We start from the raw sequence: 13,367 nt of genomic DNA, 5'->3' as shown, positions 1-13,367 counted from the left end.
GAAAGAAAGAAAGAAGAAGGGAGGAAGGAAGAAAAGAGGAAGAGGAATGAGAGAGAAGGAGGAAAGACGGATTAGGAGAATTAGGTCATTTTGACCCAAAGACAGCACAAGGGTTAAGTTGGATAATGCATCCCTATATTGTTCTTTTGTTTATATTTATTTATTTTGGTTTAATTGTCCTAACATAGCTCGGGAGGTGAGGTTTGGTCCTCTATCCGTTGGAAAACCAACAAATATGAACACATGGCCATGGAGACAACTTACCTTATCTATTAAAATTCCATTGATCGGATGTCCATCCTCTGTGGTGGTTTCTTCGCAGCAGTTTGACCATGACTGCCTGTCTCGGCCAAATTGTCCAGGTTTAGTATAATTTTCAATCAGGATTACTCAAATGGAGAATATCCCAGCTTTAGGAGATGTGTGGCAGCAGCAGCTCAGGTAACAGCGCCAGAGGGACCAATTATAACAGCTGAAACAAATCACCTATTCTTTCCCTTCTATTTTTGCAGTAGCACCCAGGTACCTGGGAAGGGAGGATCTGCAACGGATGGCCTGTTGAATGTTGTTTATTTTGCAATCTCTTGGAAAGCAGAAACTAAAGTACATTTGTATATTACTATTGTATATGCCAGCTGGCCTGTGGGATAAGGACTCGGGGTTGGCTGGGAAATGCTACACCAGCAAACCAGTGTTTAACAGTTATGCATACTATTAGTGCACATTTTTCTGAGAATATACTGTAAGTCTAGCTGTAAATATAGTCAAAATAAATGGATGGATAACACAGCCGTCTCAAATACCATATTTCAATAGGCAGCTGTGAAAGCAAGAATGTTTCATTTTGTTTAATGTTCTTCTAAGCTCGTTTATCTCTGCATCCTCCACTCAGATTGCAAGTGGAGCCACTAAGACATCAGGAGGAGATAAGAAGACAATGGCAGTTTTGTATAATACACAAACTGAGAAACAGTTTAATGGATAGGCGCAAGTGGTATCCATCCATCCATCCACCCTTCTTTAGGAGTCACCTGCTAATGTACCAGCTTCAGACTATAATGAATTGGTGGAGTGTGAGTCTTGCATGTCTATATTACATTGCAAGGTTTCTACCATCGTGCTCTAGTATTCATAGTTAAGAGAATCCTGTGGCATTATTGATTTTGCAGAAACATTTTCTTGTTAAAGGAGCATGAGGCAGGATTGAGGCAGGATTTATGAAAAAAATGTGTATACATTTAATTTTTCTAGTAATAATGTCAGATGAAGTGTTCCAAACCAAAAAGAATGATTCCTCTAGTGTATCTCTCCGTTGCCTTGAACAGGCTGTGTGCTGCAAAATGTGCTGCAATTGTGGGGCCGAATTTCCCGCGCTGTCCTGCGGATGTGACGTCACATGACGCTGCATGCACGTTCTCCCCGTTCTCCCGTGCCGGCTTCACTGTTGGCTGCAGTACCCCCGACGGCCGTCGTGGTGAAGGGTGGCGCTAGAGAGTCTCATTTCTTAAAAGGAGCCTCATGCTCCTTTAAGCATCATGTGCGTTAAGAGATGTGAAGCTGTGTTCATACAGTGGCAGCTAAACATGAAAGGAGGGATAATAAGTTAAGGTACAAACAAGACACTCAGTGCGTGCACATGCAGCGATTCAACCTGGTTGGAGATCATTTGCACACATCGTACTGACTTTTAAACTGCCTGTGAACACCTTAAGTCAGTCCAGTCAATCTGATCAGACCGGATTCGTCAACCTACTTGCAGCACCTAGATAAGCCAGTCCCAAGCCAGTCGCAACCGCCTTGTTAATGCCATGTGAACGGGGACATAGATATTACAGTCTGCGCATGCTCGAGATTTTCCCCCGGGTGGGGTTTTCCCCCGGGGGAGGGGATTCACCTGGAAGTGAAAGGAGACGACGACGCTGCTCAGTAGCACCCTGGGGTGTCGTTTGACTGCTTCAGGGGTGTCGTCAAAATATTTCCTATTCTGACATTTCATATATAAATACTGTATTTTCGCGACCATACGGGCGCCGTGTGGAAAGGCCTCAGTCTTGTGTCATTTCTGTATTTGAAACACACACGGCGCACCGACCGAAAAGGCACACACACAAGAACACACACACACACGCACACAAGGTGCTATTTAAAAATACAGCGGGAGCAAAACTTTGTTTGATTGTAGGCTACTTTATTTCAGTTTTTACATTAATCAAACCCATTAAGTCTCATCCTCTGTTTCTGCATTAAAGAGCTCCGCTAAATCAGCTGTGCCAGTCCGAACTCCTCGCTGTCAGAGTCTCGTTCCGTGCCGTGCGGCGCCTCGGAAATGCACGCTTTTGCAAAAGCTCGCAAAATAGTCCCAGCAAACACGTTAGCCCACGGATCAACAATCCATCTGCAAACTGTGGCATAACTGGCCCGGCGTTGCTTCCACTCCTGGAGAAACTATTCTCCCTCTTAGTCATCCGTTGCTCACACGCCGCCTGCAGCCTTAAGGCTGATTTATGGTTCTGCGTTAACCAACGCAGACCTTATGGCGTAGGGGAACGCGGCGCACTCACCGAACGTTGCGCGTCGCCGCGTACCATACGCCGTAGGCTACGCCGTCGATTTTACGCGGAACCATAAATCTGCCTTTATTCACCCGCCCGAGACTCTCCTTTTATTCTCCCCACCAACCGCCCGTGCGCTCCCTTTGCCAGCTCTCTGGTGATCTCCCTCCAGCAGCTGCCACTTTATTGAGGTTTTTGTAGTGAAATGAGGAGGAATCATAGAGATAACTTCTCATTTCAACTAACTGGATCAGCCGTTCCTCATCCATGATTGTTTCCTACAGCGCTTTCAACGCAGGCGGCAGGAAGAAAATATAAGCAGGTCTACCGTCCGACCAAAGTGGGGAAAAAAACAACAAAATAACGGCGTGAGGTGACGCAATGAAACAGCGAACAGCTGGAGTGAGCGGCTTGTTCGTGGTGTTAAATGCAGCAAACATGTCACATCATTACTGGGATGTGGGGAAAAGCAGAGGACACGAGAAATGATCAAATAGGTACCAGATCTTGTTGGATCCGGCACAAATTAAGCTCAAATAAGATTAAGATAAGATTCTTGTTAGGCTATATCTTATTATTTTATCAGAACCTTCCAGCCTGGCGATCTCCCTCCAGCAGCTGCCACTTTATTGAGGTTCTTGTATTGAAATGACTGTTTCCTACAGCGCTTTCACCTTTTTTTTCCAACTTTCAACCGGCTTTCAACGCGACCGACAGGAAGAAAATAGAAGCAGGGCGTGCGACAAAAGTCCAGCTCAAAACGGCGCGCCGCGTCGCTCGCAACCAGTATAGACAGTGCAAATAAAACATAAAGCAATGGAACTGTTTTTGACGCTGACGCTCGCTCGCGTCGCATGCAGTGTGGACACGGTGTAAGATTCGCATTTACAGTCAGAGCGATGCAGTGCGGTTTTTAATTATATTTTACTCTGGGGTGTCGTGAGATTTTATTCACTTTTGAAAGGTGTCATGACTGAAAAAAGGTTGAGAAAGGCTGTTTTAGACAGATTATTAATAGGAAAGCAGTGAGAATGCACTTTTTCCTTCCTTGTTGTTGTTAAGCAGAGGTCAACCGGAAGTGGCTCTTTGTTGAAATGGTTACCATGGTTACCTCGGGTACAGCGCCACCTAGCGTCACGGAGTCAGCCATGCTCTGGTTACAGTGGCTTATTCAATCTGATTCAGTCTGTTCTCAGAACAGCATGTGTACTCAGACAAGTTGATCCAATCTTCTGCATGTCATTATCTGATCAGATCTGCAACCAGCTTGAATCGCTGCATGTGTACGTACTGAGTGAGAAACAACCTGCCCCAATACATTTTTACCTCTAAGTTTGTAGTTAGTCAGGGGAGGAGCACAAGATCACTATTGGACCAGGCAGTGGGGGACTGGGGAAAGAACCGACTCTTTAACGAGTAACCGATTCTGCAGTTTATAAACTGAAGTTAATAAGAATGACACAAGCAAAATACAATTTACAACACCTTCTTAACAGTTCGGTTTTCCAATACACATGAAATCAAAGGATGTGGCTCTCAATGCATTTACTTGATTCCATGTGTATTGGAAGTGTTGATGCTTGTACAAGTTACAGATATCCTGCCCTCCCCTGTCATGTCGCTAGTGGAGTTTATATACATACATACATACATACATACATACATACATACATACATACATACATACATACATACATACATACATACATACATACATACATACATACGTGTATATATATATATATATATATATATATATATATATATATATATATATATATATATATATATATATATATATATATATATATACATATATATATTAAAGAAAACAACCAAACAAATTTTTGCATGGGAAGTCAAGTTGCATGTGAACAAGCTACAATTATTCTTGATCTGTGCTATTTGTAATGATGTGACTACAGAAAAGATCCATCCATCCATCCATCCATCCATCCATCGTCCGCCGCTTATCCATTCCCGGGTCGCGGGGGCAGCAGCCTCAGCAGAGATGCCCAAACTTCCTTCACCCCAGACACTTCCTCCAGCTCTTCCAAGGGGAGTCCGAGGCGTTCCCAGGACAGCCGAGAGACATAGTCTCTCCAGCGTGTCCTGGGTCTTCCCCGGGGTCTCCTCCCAGTGGGACATGCCTGGAACACCTCCCTAGGGAGGAGGGACATGCCTGGAACACCTCTCTAGGGAGGAGGGACATGCCTGGAACACCTCCCTAGGGAGGCGTCCAGGAGGATCCGGTACAGATGCCCAAGCCACCTCAGCTGACTCCTCTCAACGTGAAGGAGCAGCGGCTCGACTCCGAGCTCCTCCCGGGTGACCGAACTCCTCACCCTATCTCTAAGGGAGCGTCCAGCCGCCCTGCGGAGGAAACTCATCTCTAAGGGAGCGTCCAGCCACCCTGCGGAGGAAACTCATCTCTAAGGGAGCGTCCAGCCACCCTGCGGAGGAAACTCATCTCTAAGGGAGCGTCCAGCCACCCTGCGGAGGAAACTCATCTCGGCCGCTTGTATCCGCGATCTTGTCCTTTCGGTCACTACCCAAAGTTCATGACCATAGGTGAGGGTAGGGGCGTAGATTGACCGGTAAATCGAGAGCTTCCCCTTTCGACTCAGCTCCCTCTTCACCACGACGGTCCAGTACATCGACCGCATTACTGCGGACGCTGCACCGATCCGTCTGTCAATCTCCTGCTCCATCGTTCCCTCACTCGTGAACAAGACCCCGAGATACTTGAACTCCTCCACCTGAGGCAGGACTTCTCCACCCACCCGGAGAAGGCACGCCACCCTTTTCCGGTGGAGAACCATGGCCTCGGTTTTTGGAGGTGCTGATTCTCATCCCTGCCGCGTCGCACTCGACCTCAAACCGCCCCAGCACATGCTGAAGGTCCCGGTCCGATGAAGTCAACAGGACAACGTCATCTGCATATTTGCAACTTTGGATATACTGTTAACTGCTCTTTATGCCAAAGTACACACCGACCGAATTTGAGACCACGCTATAATATAGCTAAAGCTTAGCGGCAGCAGAGTAAATGATCCCAAATACACCGGCAAACCTACAACACAGTGGCTGAAAAAGAAAAGTCCACCAGCAAAGTTCAACCTGGTTGAAGCGGTGCGGTTGTCCAACATTAATGTCTTTAAAACCTGAACAAACCAAAGCTAAGTTGTAAAGAAGAATGAGAAAACATTCCTCCACAATGACGCGAAACTTCTATACGCAAAACAATTATTCCGTCATGTCTACTAAAGATTATTCAATAAACTACTGAATCATGGGATGAACTTTTTTTAACATGTCGCTCTGCATTTAGCTTAATGTGATATGTCCTATGCTGTTGATCATCTGAGGTTTCATATTCCTGTTTTTAAGACTTTTACTCTGGTTTAACTCACAGCCAGGATTTCAATATCTCTACTTTCTCTGCACTGACGTGTAAATACAGCATTTGATGTTGCGGCCGTGAAACCGGAACGTTTAATCCTGTTTGAATGACAAATTAAGGATTCCTTGTGATTACTTCTTGTTGGTGTCCAGGTTGTGACTGTCAACTCCAGTTATTTCTCCACTAGTCTGCCATCTACATGGGAAAAGGAAAGAGGAGGAGGAGGAAGAAGAAGAAAGACGTGTCAAAGTGACTTGTGCCTCTCTGGGAGTCTCTGGGGGGTAGCGCTGCGCTGTCGTCGCGCCTGTAAAACACCCACCAGGTAGAGGGATCTGTCTCTGGAGGATATTTATGTAAAAATTCTGTCAGAATGTGAGTTAGAAGAATGACAACTCCACCATAGTGTTTCATACGGTATAAAAAGACAATAGCAGCACAAAAAAAACTAAAGAAAATGCTGACAAAGGTGAAGTACTGAAAAGTGTTTGTTCTGTGAATTTATGAGTGAGTGGAGCCATCCATTATGTGTACTTCTCCGTACTCCGGAGTGTGAACGGCCTAATCTCTGAGCTCAGTGGATGTATTTATGATGAAAACTGAAGCATAAAAATGATATGCTTTATGGTTCCTCTTATGTTCTAGCACTCTTGATGCAAATTAGGACTAATGAGACACAGTGGGCCGTTTCCAGATAAGAATGATCAGCGCTGAGCATTTTTACAAAATATCATTTACTCCTTGTTGATATAATGGATTCCAAATAGATGTGAACTTTATCATCAAAAATTTCAACTAAAGACAAAAAAGAAAAATTGGTCAAGTTAAAGTTTTCTGTAAATATTTAAAATAGTATTTTTTGATAAACTTCGTGCGGCGTCACGGCAACGGCGTAGGCTCTGCGTTGTTTTAACGGAGAACCTTAATTCAGGCTTAAAGCAGCACTATGTAACTTTTCCACCTTAATATCATATTTCCAGAGTCATTGTGATGGAACATCAACTTCCAACAGGTTTAATGAACCTCTGTCATGGTCTGAGGGGTCTGTATCGCCTTCACTGGCACTATGTAACTTTGAGGAGCATGGTAGGAACCCTGCCACACTAAAAAACTACACATTTTTACGGCTTTGACTGCTTTACGGCATACGTCACTTCCCCCTCCTTCCCGATTTGTAGTCGAGACGAAAATGGGCGGGGCTTGGAGCTCAGAGCTCAGCAGAAGCTGGTAACCCGTTGCTGCGTTGTGGCTGCAGCAGCTCCACATAACAGACGTGGGGAAAAGATCAATAATGGTTTAACTAACGCTTTCCTGCTTGGAGGCAGAACCACGCAGGCCAAGTATCTGATATAACAAAGTAAAAGAGTTAAAGAGTCGTCGGCTCGCTTGGATCGCGGCTGTAACGACCAAACCTTCCACACAGTATCACAAACAAACACTCACACAGACCGGGGTCAGATCAAAACACGGGTTTTATTCCCACTTCTCCAGCTAAACGCAGTTGCTGGCCAGCTCTCTGCAGTGCAATTAACCCCAATATTCAGATAAAACTAGTTTGTTGAGGAAAAAATATTAACTCTATTTGTAGCTGCAGAGGAAAAAAATTATCTCACGAGGAAAACAAAGATATTGCTCACGCCTCGGAGCCTCTTCACCATAATATAGCAGTCAAAAAAAAGAAAAGAGAAGTAAGAGTACAATACAAAACATGTACTGTATGTTGTACTATTATAGCCTACAAATTTATTGAAACACATGACGAGTCAAACATTTACCAAAGCAGCTGCCAAACACTCCTAAACAAGGTAGCCTAAGACGTCGGTTTTGCAGAACTTTCTAATAATAAACAAGTCATGTAATGTCCTGTAAACGGCGAGGACCTTGCATAAGCCCCCCTAGGGTTTCTGTCCTCACGTGCACAACCACTACCTGTTATCTTTCCTCTGGAAATGAATTATCATGTCATGCTTATGTATACATTCATGTTGTGCAAATTAAATAAAAAAAATAAAAAAATAAAAAAAATAAACTGCGGCAGTAAATCATTCTAAAGAGTGGCGCTCCACTCCTTGATAGGGATTTCATATGGACCCAAACCATTAATAATCATTATTTTCTCCATATACCGCTCCCTGGCTTCCTTGTTTAAGGTATCCCGGTAAATTCCAGTTCCTTTCCAGCAGTTTAACATGGTTTTTTTCGCGTTCCATCTGTTCACTTGGTGAAACAGAAAAGCGTCCCGTCTTCTCTCAAAACAAATGCAGCGACGGGACAGGAGTTTTCCGGCAGTATGCGCTGGTGCTCATGGGAAACGTAGTGTTCTTTCTGGTAAAACACTACCGCTTTTGTCCAAAGGAGCTGCCAAACTCAACAAAAACTGAAAGTTACGTTGTGCTGCTTTAAGGGTGGCCCAAACCAGTTATTAGGTTTAGGTGGCAATCACTTTTTCACACAGGGCCATGTAGGTTTGGATTTTTCTTTCCCCTTAATAATAAAAACCTTAATTTAAAAACTGCATTTTGTGTTTACTTGTGTCTTTATCTAATATTTAAATTTGTTTGATGATCTGAAACATTTAAGTGCAACAAAAAATAAGAAATCCGGAAGGGGCAAACACTTTTTCACACAACTGTACATATACTATATGTTAAAACGCCCTTTTTTTTCTTTCCCACTGGGCAACCTGTTTCACATATGCAGAGAAGGTTTGGTACTGTACAGGGCAGAGGGAAAAAGACCAATAAAATGTTAAAATTGTATACAGTTTACATCCATCTGCAGAAATGCAATTATTTTTTTTATGTTTTACCACAAGCTCTTCTCTAAGCCTTGTAAACTGTAACATAATCTAAAATATTTATTGTCTTTGCTTGTTAAATGCAACAATACTGGAAAACATTTCTTCTGCTTTATACTCCACTCGTGTTAAATGGGATGAGTAGAAACATAAATACTACCTACTATGTTTTTATGTGCCACGTCTTACAATTCATGGTTTCATGGTAAATTAAACATAACGCAACCTAAAGCTGCTTGGTGAAAGTTAGGGACCATAGCTGAAAGGAATTTTGCATCCAGTCTCAGCCACGTTTCAAGGTTTATGCATCAATAACTAAAAAGGCAGTTTGCAGCTATTTTTTTCTTTCTTTCCTGAAAATGAAAGGTGCATTTTGCATAGAATACGTTATACTCCTGAAGCATTCAATGTACTTCTTGTATACAAACTGCTCTATTTAGTAATTGACTTGACAATTTCTACGCTAACATGCATTTGTCATTGACATTATCGAAGGAATTCATCCCAAGAAAAGTGTACTGACTGAAAAACAAGACACCCCAAAGACCAAGTTCTTGAAGGCACATTTCTTGGCATGTATTTGAATGCCAGTTTATAAAGTTAACATTTCCAAGTACGATGTCCTAGTTAAAAATTAATAAATGGAACTTAGTAAATAAATGATAACTATGTTCTTCAATGCGTCACACAAACCCCAAAAACCTACTAAAAACCAAGAAAGGTGCATTTTTCACTTTTTGTCGTTTTGGAAGCACCAATGTACAACAAATTAAATGATGCATAATTACACTTTAAGTCAACAGTTTAACAAAAAGCAGTGTCAGAAAAAAATGCAACAGAACAAATGCATACACACGTGTCGTTTGATCAAATACTCAGGTGGCTGAAATCACTCAGAAAGAAGCACAAGATATGCGAACGTAGCTCAAAATATCAGTTAACTATTTTTTTTCCCCTCCCAGAGCAGAAATGATCTACCGTTTATTTCGATTAAGATGTAAAACTTTCAATTTTCCCCAGGTTTTTACATCTTTGATGTACTTTAATAAATCTCTCAAGTGGGCAGTCTTTTAATGTTGGTCCAAATTGCATATTTTTGTTGAGCAAAGGGTTTTTAAACATTGCTTCTTGTCTTTCCAAGAATCACCCGGAGGTACGTTGCACAACATATTCAGAGATACAATGGATGAAATCATTGATCTTTTATTCTCTCTGTTTTGAAATCAGAAGACGTTCCCCTCTGAACGATACTCTCACTTTACTTGCAAGTGTCAGACTTGAAAGTTCCTTAAAGTAGCAGGTAAATAGTTCTTACAGGCAGTCAATCTTTTACGCTTACTGCTTTCCTAAAAGTTGTTAGATCTTGGAAAGTTTAGTTTAATGTTTAAAATTTTCCGGAGTCTCTGTGCCCCAAATCCTAGATGGTTGTTTTTTGTTTTGTTTTTTGTTTTTATTTTTATATCGGGGCAAAATGTTATATTCTCCCACAGATCAGTCTTTTCTATTTTTTACGATTCTGTTCTTTATAAATATGTAAACATATAAGCTCAATTGCCTCCATACCATCTGTACTTCACTTTATTTTCAGACACATTGCAAGAAATCATCTAAATCTAAATCTAAATTTTGGTTTGTTCCCAGTGGAAGCTTTTGGCCCTCAGTGTTTTTGTATCTGGAAAAAATAAAATTATGAAAAACCCATTACATTCATAAAGACAAATGTTTAAAATAAGCTAAGAGTATGGAACGCTGGAACAGTCGAAATTAAATAAATAAATAATTAATTAAATAATTGAATACATGTACAATGAAATAAATAAAATTGGAAATACATAAATATATAATTTATTAAATGTATCATTAAATAATTAAATGGTGAATATATTTCATTGGATATACATTAGTCGAAGTGACAGTTTAAATAAATTCACGATGTGCTTCAGCCAATGCAGGAACCATGTAATGAAATAATGGAATACATATCCAATGAAATATTCAAAATGTAATTATTTAATGACACATTTAATTATTTCATTGTATATTAAATAAATTATGTATTTATGTATTTCCATTTTTATATATTTCAATGTACATGTATTTAATGATTTAATTAATTGATTATTTAATTGTTTTTACTGTTTCAGCATTCCATATAGAAGAAGCAAAAGCTGAACTTTTGAAAGCACCAAAAGTTCAGGTTCTGATTTAATTTTAATGGTTTAGTTTGATGAAAATCTGCTGAATAATTATAGGAACCAGACCCATGACTTTACATGCAAATGCTCCAGCAACAGCATTGGCAGTAATAACATGTTTCTCAGTTTGGAACCACCAGGACTGTTAGTAGGACGCCTCCCTTTACATTTCTGACCACTGAAGGCAAGACTGACTACGTTTACATGCATCAATAACCCTTTTCTAACCGGAATATTAGCAATAACCTGGTTATAACCCGAATATGACCCCTGGGTTACTCCTTTTCTAAGCTGAATATTGGGTCATGTAAACGCCAAACGGAATATCCCCATCAAACGGAACAGGAATTTGTTTTCTGCGCATGTTCTTTTCGCAAGGATTCTTGGTCTTTTGAGTCCAGGAAGTTCTTATAAACATGGAGAAACCAAGACCAGGAGGAGACTAATCACTTCATAAATGTAATGAAGGATATGAACATTTCTGCATTTGTAGACGGTAGAAAGTACCAGGATAGAAGATTTACAAGAAGGTGAGCGAAGCAGCATTTGTACGAACGCCAGACCAGATCAAGCACCGCTGGAAGACGCTGAAAAAGGCGAACTACAGGGCCGAGAAACAAAACGGTACCAGTGGGTCCGATTATCCGCCGTGCTGCTGTTACTAGGGTCGGAGCACTGACAGTAAGAAGGCCCTGTTGTATCTGTAGGAATTGTTTTCCTTTTCCTTTTTATTTTTCAGATGAAAGGAGGGCCTTTTTTTCCCCCTAAACGTGCCCCAAAAGTCACCAAATTTTGCACACAAGCCAGACCTGGCGATAAATGTGATATTTAATGGTTTGCATTAATGGGCGTGGCCTAATGGCTCAACAGCGCCCCCTAGAAAACTTTGTGCCTCAAGCCCCACAATACGGTTTGACGTACGTGAACGAAAATCGGTACACACCTGTATCATGTCACAACTTAAAGAAAAGTCTCTTGGTGCCATGGCCGAAACCGAACAGGAAGTCGGCCATTTTGGCGAAATTTATGCCATTCCTTCGGCCGCTTCTTCGCCCGAACCGTAACGTGCACCCAGGTGTGTTCATCAAAATGTGCGTCTCCATCCTGCGACGACGCGCATTTTCTCAGTGAAAAGCGTTTCCGTGGCGACGATAGACGCCAAAAAGCGCGCCCCCACTTCATCTGGTTGGTCCATGTTTGATAGTTCCTACTTTCTGCCATAACTTTTGAATGGTTTGATACAGATAGTCGTGGGTGGTTTCATCCTCTAAATGTCCAGGCCTGAAGAATCTACATCAAGTCATTCAAGCTTCCACTGCAGCCTGAACGTGCACAAGGGTGCGAGGGCCCGTTCATCGCTGCTTGCAGCTTTAATTAGGGCCCGAGCACTTGCAGTGCGAAGGCCCTATTGTATTTGCAGGAATTTTTATTAGGGCCCGAGCACTTGCAGTGCGAAGGCCCTATTGTATCTGTAGGAATTTTTTCTTTCTTTCTTTCTTTCTTTTTCTTCTGACGAAAGGAGGGCCTTTTTGCCCCCCTAAACATGCCCAAAAACTCACCAAATTTTGCACCCAAGTCAGGCCTGGCGAAAAATTTGATATTTAATGGTTTGCATTAATGGGCGTGGCAAAATGGCTCAACAGCGCCCCCTTGAAAACTTTGTGCCTCAAGCCCCGCGATACGGTTTGACGTACATGCACGAAGATCGGTACACACCTGTATCATGGCGCAACTGAAAGAAAAGTCTCTTGGCGTCATGCCCGAAACCAAACAGGAAGTCGGCCATTTTGAATTAGTCGTGTCATTTTGGCGAAATTTATGCCATTCCTTTGAAAGTTAATTCAGCCCGAACCGTAGCGTGCACCCAGGTGTGTTATACATCAAAATGTGCGTCTCCATCCTGCGACAACACGCATTACTTTTCTCTTTCAAAAGCGTTACCGTGGCGACGCTAGACGCCAAAAAGCGCGCCCACCCTTCATCTGATTGGTTCGACAGAAAAAACTTTGTGCCTCAAGCCCCATAATACGGTGTGACGTACATGAAGGAAAATCGGTACACACCTGTATCATGTCACAACTTAAAGAAAAGTCTCTTGGCGCCATGGCCTAAACCGAACAGGAAGTCGGCCATTTTGAACATTCTGAATTAATCGCGTAATTTTGGAGCAATATATGCCATTCCTTCGAGAGTTAATTCAGCCCGAACCGTATCGTGAACCCAGGTGTGTTATACATCAAAATGTGCGTCTCCATCCTGCGACTACACGCATTACTTTTCTCTTTCAAAAGTGTTACCGTGGCGACGCTAGACGCCAACAAGCGCACCCCCCCTTCATCTGATTGGTCCATATTTGATAGTTCCCCAAAAGGCACCAAATTTGGCATGCAAGCCAGGCCTGGCGATAAATTTGATATTTCATG

This window comes from Cololabis saira, chromosome 13, assembly GCF_033807715.1.
Source record: "Cololabis saira isolate AMF1-May2022 chromosome 13, fColSai1.1, whole genome shotgun sequence".
Classification (NCBI taxonomy): Eukaryota; Metazoa; Chordata; class Actinopteri; order Beloniformes; family Belonidae; genus Cololabis; species Cololabis saira.
Note: the sequence above shows the minus strand (reverse complement) of the source record.